The sequence below is a fragment of the Lolium perenne genome, chromosome 5, assembly GCF_019359855.2.
Source record: "Lolium perenne isolate Kyuss_39 chromosome 5, Kyuss_2.0, whole genome shotgun sequence".
NCBI lineage: Eukaryota > Viridiplantae > Streptophyta > Magnoliopsida > Poales > Poaceae > Lolium > Lolium perenne.
The window spans coordinates 102,561,259-102,571,284 of NC_067248.2; positions in this window are offsets into that span (position 1 = coordinate 102,561,259).

The window sequence follows — 10,026 nt, forward strand, 5'->3', positions numbered from 1 at the left end:
GACAAGGTATGAAATGAGCCATTTTAGAGAACCTATCCACTACCACAAATATTGAGTCATGACCATATTTTGTGCGTGGTAAGCCAAGTACAAAGTCCATGCTTATGTCCGACCAAGGTGCATATGGAATGGGTAAAGGCATGTAAAGACCATAGGGATTGGAAGTAGACTTAGCTTGTAAGCATGTTGTACACCGTCGGCAAAGGCGTTCCACGTCGCGGTACATTCTTGGCCAATAGTAGTGGGTTGAGAGCATGGCATATGTCTTCTCTCGTCCAAAGTGACCCATAAGACCACCTCCATGTGACTCTTGCAAAAGCAACTTACGAAGAGAAGACTCGGGAATGCAAATCTTGTTAGCTTTAAACAAGTAGCCATCATGCAAATAGAAATAATCAAATCCGCGGTCAACGGAACACTTGGCAAAGATTGGACCAAAGAAAGCGTCGGAAGGGTAAAGTTCTTTGATCTCCTCAAGACCCAAAATGTGAAACTCCAAGCGGGTGAGTAGAAGAGTAATCTTGCGGGAAAGTGCATCCGCAACCACATTTTCCTTGCCCTTTTTGTATTTGATTACATAAGGGAAGGACTCTATGAACTCAACCCACTTAGCATGTCTTTTGTTCAAATTGTGTTGACTTTTCAAATACTTCAAGGACTCATGATCCGAGTGGATAACAAACTCTTTTGGCCAAAGGTAATGTTGCCAAACTTCAAGAACACGAACCAAAGCATAAAGCTCCTTGTCATATATAGGATAGTTGAGACGTGCGCCATCCAACTTCTCGCTATAGTATGCCACGGGTTTTCCATTTTGCATGAGAACACCACCGATTCCAAGGCCACTCGCGTCGCATTCTATCTCAAATGTTTTTGCAAAATCGGGAAGAGCAAGTAGTGGTGCCTCGGTGAGTCTCTTTTTCAATTCATCAAAAGCTTTTTGTTGTGCTTTGCCCCAAACAAACGGAACATTCTTTTTTGTAAGCTCATTTAAAGGGCAAGCAATGGTGCTGAAATCTTTCACAAAGCGGCGGTAAAATCCGGCAAGTCCATGGAAGCTTCGAACTTGACCAACATTTGTGGGAGTGGGCCAATTGTGGATGGCCTCAACCTTGGAAGAATCAACTTCAATCTCGTTGGCGGAAACCACAAAACCAAGAAAAACCAATTTGTTTTGAGCGAAATGGCATTTTGGTAGGTTGGCAAAGAGCTTCTCGTGGCGCAAGATGCATAAGACTTCTCTCACATGTTGAACATGGTCCTCGAGATTTTTGCTATAGATGAGGATATCATCAAAGTAAACAACCACGCTCTTGCCAATGAGAGGTCGCAAAATGTGATTCATAAGACGCATGAAAGTCGAAGGAGCATTTGAAAGACCAAATGGCATGACGAGCCATTCATATAGACCAAGCTTGGTCTTGAATGCCGTCTTCCATTCATCACCAATTGCCATGCGAATTTGGTGGTAGCCACTACGCAAATCAATCTTAGAGAAAATGGTGGCACCACTCAATTCATCAAGCATGTCGTCTAAACGCGGAATGGGATGGCGATAACGGACGGTAATGGCATTGATGGGTCGACAATCCATACACATCCGTTGCGTCTCATCCGGTTTAGGCACAAGAATGACGGGAACGGCACAAGGGCTAAGGCTTTCTCGGACGTACCCTTTAGCGAGGAGGTCTTGTATTTGGCGTTGGATCTCCTTGGTATCTTCGGGGTTGGTGCGGTAGGCGGCGCGGTTTGGTAGGGGAGCGCTGGGTATGAGGTCGATGCGATGCTCGATGCCCCGAAGCGGTGGTAGTCCATGAGGTAGCTCGTCGGGGAAGACGTCTTGGAACTCCTTCAAAAGAGACAACAAAGACGAAGGAATGTTGGTTAAGTCGTTAGTCTCCGACGAGAGGCCCTTGCAAATGAGCACGTAGTGTATGGTGGTGGATGGGTTGTCTTTCACTTCTCTCCACTCGCTTTTGGTGGCTAGGAGGACACTCTTTCTCTCACTCATATGTGGGTGGTGGCGCTCACTCTCTTTTTGGTGGGTAGCTCCCTCTCCTCTCAACTCACTATGGTGGGTCTGGTGTTGTGCCCTCGCTAAAGCCTTCGCATTGTCGGCGATGATTTGGCTAGGAGTCATTGGGCGAAGCTCGAACTTCTTGTCCTTGACCTTGAAGGTGTATGCATTGGAGTAACCATCATGTATGGCCTTCTTGTCAAATTGCCATGGGCGGCCAAGCAACATGTGGCACACGGTCATAGGCACCACGTCACACTCAACGGTGTCTTCATAGGGTCCTATCTTGAAGTTGACGGTGACGGTGTGTTGAATCTTGACATTGCCCTTGTCGCTCAACCATTGGACATGGTATGGATGAGGATGTTTGCGAAGCGTGAGGTTGAGCTTGTCACATAGCTCGGTGCTTGCCAAGTTGTGGCAACTCCCACCATCGATGATGACCTTGATTGACTTGCCACCAATGCCGGCGCGAGTTTGGAAGATGTTGCATCTTTGGTCTTCCATAGCTTGGGGTTGAGTGGTGAGCACTCGAGTGACCACAAGTGAAGGGCTTGGGTCGTGGGTGCATAAGAGAGGGTCTTCTCCACTTTCTTCATCATACTCTTCCTCATTAGCAACGGAGGCTTGCACTAGGGCTTCATATTCGCCCTCACTTAGCGTCTCTATATCACCATTCTCCATAGTGATCATAACCTTGGTGTTCTTGCACTCAAAGGATTTGTGGCCTTGAGTACCACACTTGAAGCAAGTGACATTGGAGGGTTCCGTAGAGGCTTTGGAGGAGGCGGTGGATGACACCGTTTGCTTCATGCGACTTTGGATAGAAGGTTGCTTGGAAGGTGTAGAGGATGCGGTTGGCTTGACACTTGTTGTGGGAGTTGATGTAGCAAGTTTGGAGGCGAAGTATTGCTTGGACTTCGAGTACTTGATGTCCTCATTCACTTGACGCTCGGCCTTGGAAGCTTGGTGAACCAACTCAACCATGTTGGAGTATTGTTGGAACTCCACAATTCTCTTGATGGGGTAGTTGAGGCCATTGAAGAACCTAGCAATGGTTTGGTTCTCGGACTCTTGGATGTTTGCTCGCATCATAGTTAACTCCATTTCCTTGAAGAATTCCTCAACGGTCTTGGTGCCTTGCTTCAACTTTTGTAGTTTGTTGAAGAGATCGGTCTTGTAGTGTTTAGGAACAAAGCGAGCTTGCATCTCCTCCTTCATATCTTCCCATGTGTCAATTGGAGGTTCACCCTTTTCTTCCCTTTGAGTGACAACTTGTTCCCACCATGTGTTGGCATACTCTTCAAACTCAAGGGAGGCCATGGCTACTTTCTTGGCACCGGAGTAGTTGTGGATGCGGAAGATCTTGTCAACCTTGAGTGCCCATGAGAGGTAGGCCTCGGCATCGTCTTCACCCTTGAACTTGGGCATGTTGAATTTGAGCTTTCCATGCATATTCTCTTCATCTTCCATGTTCCTTCGGCGAGGACGGAGGCCTTCATCTCTTGCGACATGAGGTGGTAGAGGAGGTCTTCCACGACCAACCATAGCATTGGGTTGTCGTTGTAGGTGAACACTAGCTTCACTTGGCTCACGTTGATGATGTTGTTGCGGATCTTGACGAGGTTGTTGGCGTTGTCCAATGTTGGCCCTCTCATCTTGATCATGTTGAGGTTGTCCTCGGCCCCTTTGGTCATGGCGAGGATGGTTCCGGAGGTCACGCCTTGGTGGATCTTGATGACCTTGGTCTTGAGCATCCACATGGGCTTGACGATGAGGTGCCGGGTCCATGTTGTGGAGGACGTTGTCTTGGGGTTGGTCGTCATGCCCATGGTGGGCATGGCGAGCCGCTTGATGACGATCTTGGTGAAGAGCTTGGTCTTGTTGAGGACGCTCATGAGGACGAGCATGGCGATGGAACTCTCCGCGCCTTGAGTTTGAGCGAGAATCATCATGACGAGCGTGCGGTCGACGAGAGCGATGATGATCTCCATGCCTTGAGTCGGAGCTTGAGGACGAATGGTGATCATGGGAGTAGTCATCATGTGAGGAGGTCGATGACGATGAGGAAGTAGAGCGATGTCGATGTCGGCGTCCCAAGTTGGTGATGGCGCGCTCGAGGCTATCCATGCGCCGCTCCATGTTTGCATCATTGGCCGTCACTTGGTCATGCAAGTTGTCCGTAGCTTCACGAAGAAGATTCATATCTTGGTTCACTTGAGTGAAATTGTGAGCCACTTCTTCATATTGTTCGTCGATGCGAGTCTCGAACAAGGTAAGTTGCTCCTTGAACTCTTGGCATTGCACCCATAGATTGTGTTGGGTGGCCAACCTCTCGGTGTTGCCGAGGACTTCTCCATCCCTTGGCTCCTCTCCGTTCCTATCCATGATGGAAAGACAAGAACTATGTTGTGGATGTTAGTGGAAGGAGACTACCTCGCACTCTTACCTTGGTAAGATAGTATTGAGGCAATCAACCAAGACCAAAGTAAGACCAAGTGTATCGGGACACACACAAAGGCACACGCAAAAGCTAGCAAATATGGTGCTAGGTGTGGATGGTGGAAAGCCAAAAGACGAAATCCAAAATCGAGTATGTTGTTAAGAGTGGGTAAGATGCAAAAGTCACAAGTCAAAAGCAGTGATCACAAAAGGCATACACAATGTGGAACACACACGTGGGATAAAATGGGGTTAGCGCGACGGAAAATGAGCACGAACAAAATTGGTCCTAACGAAGACTACTAGCTCGGTGTCACGCTAACGCAAGAGAGACCGTGGCTTGGTTGCAAAATGAGAAGCAACAAGATTTGCGCAAGACACCTCTCTTCTCTTTTCTCTCTTTTGCTTAGAAGCTTTGGACTCTTTTGTGTATAGGTGTCACTCACACTCTTTTTTTTTTCTCACTATGGAAAGCTACTACTATCTATGAGTATGTCACACTTCTTTTGCTTATCTTTTCACAACGAGCTTGCTTCGTAGCTTTGCTCAACACACGCACACCCTCACGGCCAGGACGCTTGCGCAAGTCTTCGCAACACTAGAAAGCCACTCTCGATAGGAAAGGTACGCAAAGGAAGCTTAGGCTACAAGTTAGGTGCAAGTTATACCACGTGATGACGGTGGCCGACGAGCTTGAACTTGCTATGGTGGAAGGTGTCAAATGAACCGCTTGGATCCTCGGGGTGCCGTCGTCGTAGCTGATGTTGCGGAAGCTTTATGTTAGCTGAAATGGCACACACTACGAAGTCCAAACACAAGGGGTTAGTGCCAAAACGAAAACGAAGTTAGCTGTGAAAATTTCGGCCAGGCGGAAGTTCCGGTCCTGAGGGGCGGAACTTCCGGTCCGGGGGCGGAACTTCCGGTCCTGCCGGGCGGAACTTCCGGTCGCAATCAGATCTGCGGGCTGTTCTTCGATTTGGGCGGAAATCCGGGCCGAAAATCTTCGAATTCGCGGAAAATTTGTCACTAGAAGCTGTGGGAAGGTGGGGGAATTGCAGATCAACACCAAAGACAAGTTTCTATTGGATCAAAACCACTCAAAACTCAACCAAATCACAGATCGGTCCAAAGGCAATTTGGGCTATTTTTTGGAAAATTTTCTAGAAACGAAATCGGGTGGGTGGAGGGTCAAAATCGCGGTAACCAAAGGCTGCTGATACCATATGATGAGATCTGAGATCCCGGATGTGGCCCGATCTCGCGATTCAACCCAAGAACCAAGGGGAAAAGGTGGGAGGACATGAGGAACACGAAGAACACGAGGAACACGGTACTCACGCACGCACACCAACCCGATACACCCGATACTTACCCCCGTGACTCGGTAGATCACGCCAATAGAATCTCCAAGGAAGAGGCACGCGGCTGAATTCCCGGAGAGAGATTGGTGTTGGAGAGAAGGGGATTGGTAAGGGAGAGAGAGTGCCTTGCACTAGAATCTCACTTAGCAATTCACAAATCAACAACAAGAGTGCCTTGATTACAGAGGGATGATACCCAAGGGAGACTAAGCTCAAAGGTAGGTTTGAGTTCTAAACAAGTCTAATCCCAGATCTGAGCCAACTAGGCTATTTATAGTCGGGTGGCGAATGGGTAAGTTACACGCTGAAAAGTAGTGCTGTGCTGAAGTTCGCGGTGGCGGAAGTTCCGGCCGACTTGGGCGGAAGTTCCGGTCAGGGGCGGAAGTTCCGGTCCTGGATGGCGGAAGTTCCGGCCCTGCCGGAAGTTCCGGCCAAGTTCCGGTCAAGTTCCGAAATTAGCCCATTTCCTTGCAGTAACATCCAGGGGCGTTTTGACGGACTTTCGGAACTTGGGCTGATGCAGCCCCACCCAAGGTCGACACTACATCAAGACCGACAAGCCCTCCTCGTGGTCCAATGACACGAGCTCGAGCCCAAGCACTACGCCAAGAGGTGAATTCGCTCCTCTCTACCTATGACTTTGACACCCCCTTGGATGGCTTGCTACTTCATGCGAATACCCTATGCTTGATCAGGTACATCGGCCAAGACACAAGCCATGGAGACCAAGACGTTGGAGAGAGAGAGCTGGAAACGATGAAGATGGAGCTACAGCGCCCAGGCCGGAACTTCCGCCCCCCAGGACCGGAACTTCCGGCCAGATTCCTCCAAGATGCCCCCAAGATGCCCTCCAGCGCGCAGGAAAAAGCATCAGACCGGAACTTCCGCCCCGAGGGACCGGAACTTACGCCCGGTCGGAACTTCCGCCCATGTTCCGCCCAAGTTCCGAAAGTCCGTCAAATCGCCCCTGGATGTTACTGCAAGGAAACGGGCTAATTTCGGAACTTGGCCGGAACTTCCGGCCCCCAGGACCGGAACTTCCGCCCCTGACCGGAACTTCCGCCCAAGATGACCGGAACTTCCGCCACCGCGAACTTCAGCACAACAGCACTTTTCAGCATGTAACTTAACTCTTCGCCCCCTACCTATAAATAGCCTAGTTGGCTCAGATCTGAGATTAGACTTGATGTGAAATTAAACCTGAGCATGGCTCACCCTTGTGGGAACCCTACCTAGATCTATGATCTTGTATCCCCACCCGGGCTCCTTATCAACTCGTGAAGATCTCTTTGGCGACTTCTACCGTTTGTTTGGTCTTTTGCTTGCACTTCTACCTATTTGGTCTTTTGCTTGCACTTCTATCAAACCTTCCGGTCTTTTCGCCCTTCTAGATCTCCCGAGCTTTGATTTGTCGATCTCTTTGCGGGACTTCTACCGGAAGGTCTTTTCCTGCAATCTCTATCGAGTTGGTGTTTCGAGCCAACGAGGGAAAACTCGAATTGTATCTGTGTGTGTGTGTATCCCCGCGCTTCCCCCACGTGTTCATCGCGTTCATCCACCTACCCCCACGAATCCCTTCAAATCCGTGAAGATCGGGCACATCCCTAGGCTTAGCCCATATCATATGGTATCAAGAGCTCCTTGGTTGCCACGGATTTGACCCCCACACCCACCAATTCCACCAATTTCGCCCAAAAATTTTTCCAAAAATTTTTCCAAAAAAATAGCCCCAAATTGGCCTTGGTTGGATCTTGCGATTTGTTGAGTTTTTGGTGGTTTTGGTCCAATAGAAACTTGTCTTTGGTGTTGATCTGCAATTCCCCCACCTTCCCACAGCTTCTAGTGCCAAATTTTCCGCGAATTCGAAGATTTTCGGCCCGGATTTCCGCCCAAATCGAAGAACAGCCCGCAGATCTGATTGCAACCGGAAGTTCCGCCCCGCAGGACCGGAAGTTCCGCCCAGGACCGGAAGTTCCGCCCGGAAGGACCGGAAGTTCCGCCCGGGGACCGGAAGTTCCGCCCCTCAGGACCGGAAGTTCCGCCTGGCCGAAATTTTGACAGCATTCTTCGTTTTTCGTTTTGGCACTAACCCTTGTGTTTGGACTTCGTTGTGTGTGCCATTTCAGCTACCACTAAGCTTCCGCAACATCAACTACGACGACGGCACCCCGAGGATCCAAGCGGTTCACTTGACACCTTCCACCATAGCAAGTTCAACATCGTCGGCCACCGTCATCAAGTGGTATAACTTGCTCCCTAACTTGTAGCCTTAGCTTCCTTTGCGTACCTTTCCTATCGAGAGTGGCTTTCTAGTGTTGCGAAGCATTGCGCAAGCGTCCCGACCGTGAGGGTGTGCGTGTGTTGAGCAAAGCTACGAAGCAAGCTCGTGTGAAAAGATAGGCAAAAGAAGTGTGACATACTTACATAGATAGTGAGAAAAAGAAAGCTTCTAAGCATATATAAAAAAAAAAGAGAAACAAAAAGAAAAAGAGTGTGCGTGACACCTATACACAAAAGAGTCCAAAGCTTCTAAGCAAAAGAGAGAAAAGAGAAGAGAGGCGTCTTGCGCAAATCTTGTTGCTTCTCAATTTTGCAACCAAGCCACGGTCTCTCTTGCGTTAGCGTGACACCGAGCTAGTAGTCTTCGTTAGGACCAATTTTGTTCGTGCTCATTTTCCGTCGCGCTAACCCCATTTTGTCCCACGTGTGTGTTCCACCTTGTGTATGCCTTTTGTGATCACCGCCTTTGACTTGTGACTTTTGGATCTTACCCACTTTTGACAATAGACTTTTCGTTTGGTTCTTCCATTTGGCTTTCCACATCCATACCTAACACCATATAGAGTTGGGATTTCTATTTTCGTGCCCTCGGTTCCTTAGTTGTACTCAGTTTTCCCCATCTCCTTAGTTTTTCCTCAGTTTTACCCAAACTTTTGTCTGAAACCATCACACGTGATGTAACGGCCAGTTGCCCGACGGTTGACCGTTATCTTCTGACTAGTGGGGCCACGTAGAGCCCGCAAAGACACGTCAGACCATCCATCTTTGTTTGACCGTAAGCATCGCTGTATCCCTGACCAAAACGCGAACGAGTGGGGCTTCGGTATATCGAATGACAAGTGGGGCCATGACGCTGATACAAGGGGCAATACACGGGTAGGATTAGATTTTTAAATGGAGCTCTACAGCGATGGCACGGAGGAGGTGGCATGCGGGGTGCCGAGATGAGATCGACGTCCACAATGAACTGCATGAGGCGAGACCAGACGCATTAGATAGATATGAACTAGACGCGTTTAACCATGCAAAGAAGAGAAGAAATGGTCGACGACATCGAAGACTACGTCAAAACTTTGACTGACCGTGTCGGACACGAACACGAGCAATGTAGAGAAAACTAGTGTCTCTCCTTTCTGGCGTGTATAGGTGGGTGCTAGGAGAGTGTGGTGGCGAAGGGAAAGACCTCGCGGCGGTCTGTGGCGTCCAGCATAGCGGGTCGGCGTGGCCGTGCCCACAGCGGCGTGCATGCATATGTTCGGCATTGGCATCAGCATGTACGTTCGGCATTGGCCTCGGCGGTATCTCTGGTGTGTCAGTGATCGAATGAGGGGACGGGATTGAGGGTGCATCCCGACGTTGACCTAGCAGTGGCGGCGAGCATAGCCGTTCTGACCATGCCGATATCGGCATCGGCATCGTTTGGAGGCTGTGGTGCTCGAATCAAGTTGGGATTTGTTTCTCGTAGGCCAAAATGAATTTGAAACAAGTTTCATGTTGAAGGTTAGGTAACGAAAGTTTGTAAGTATCCCAAAATTATACTAGCGCCATGGTGAGGTTCTTTTTGATAGAGCTATACGGTTGGGCAAACTTTTTTGACACTTTTTAGATAGGGTTCCTTGTTGTTACACGTATGGCATCATGTATGGAAAATTTGTGGTCATTTGGAGATGTTCGAAAAAATCACTTTGCTTAAGCGCATGCCGTTTCGTCTCGCTGAAACCAGCTTTTCTAACAAGGTGATTTTTTCTACCTTCTCTAAATAACCTCAAATTTCATACAGCTGATCTTCTATACATAGATAGATAGATTGTTTCCCTAGATTGTTTCGTTTTTACATTTTTCGAACTTTTTATTTCCCTTTATAATACCCAATTGATTTTCAGGTCAAAACCTCGAAAAACAGCATCATGTATGGCATCATTTCAC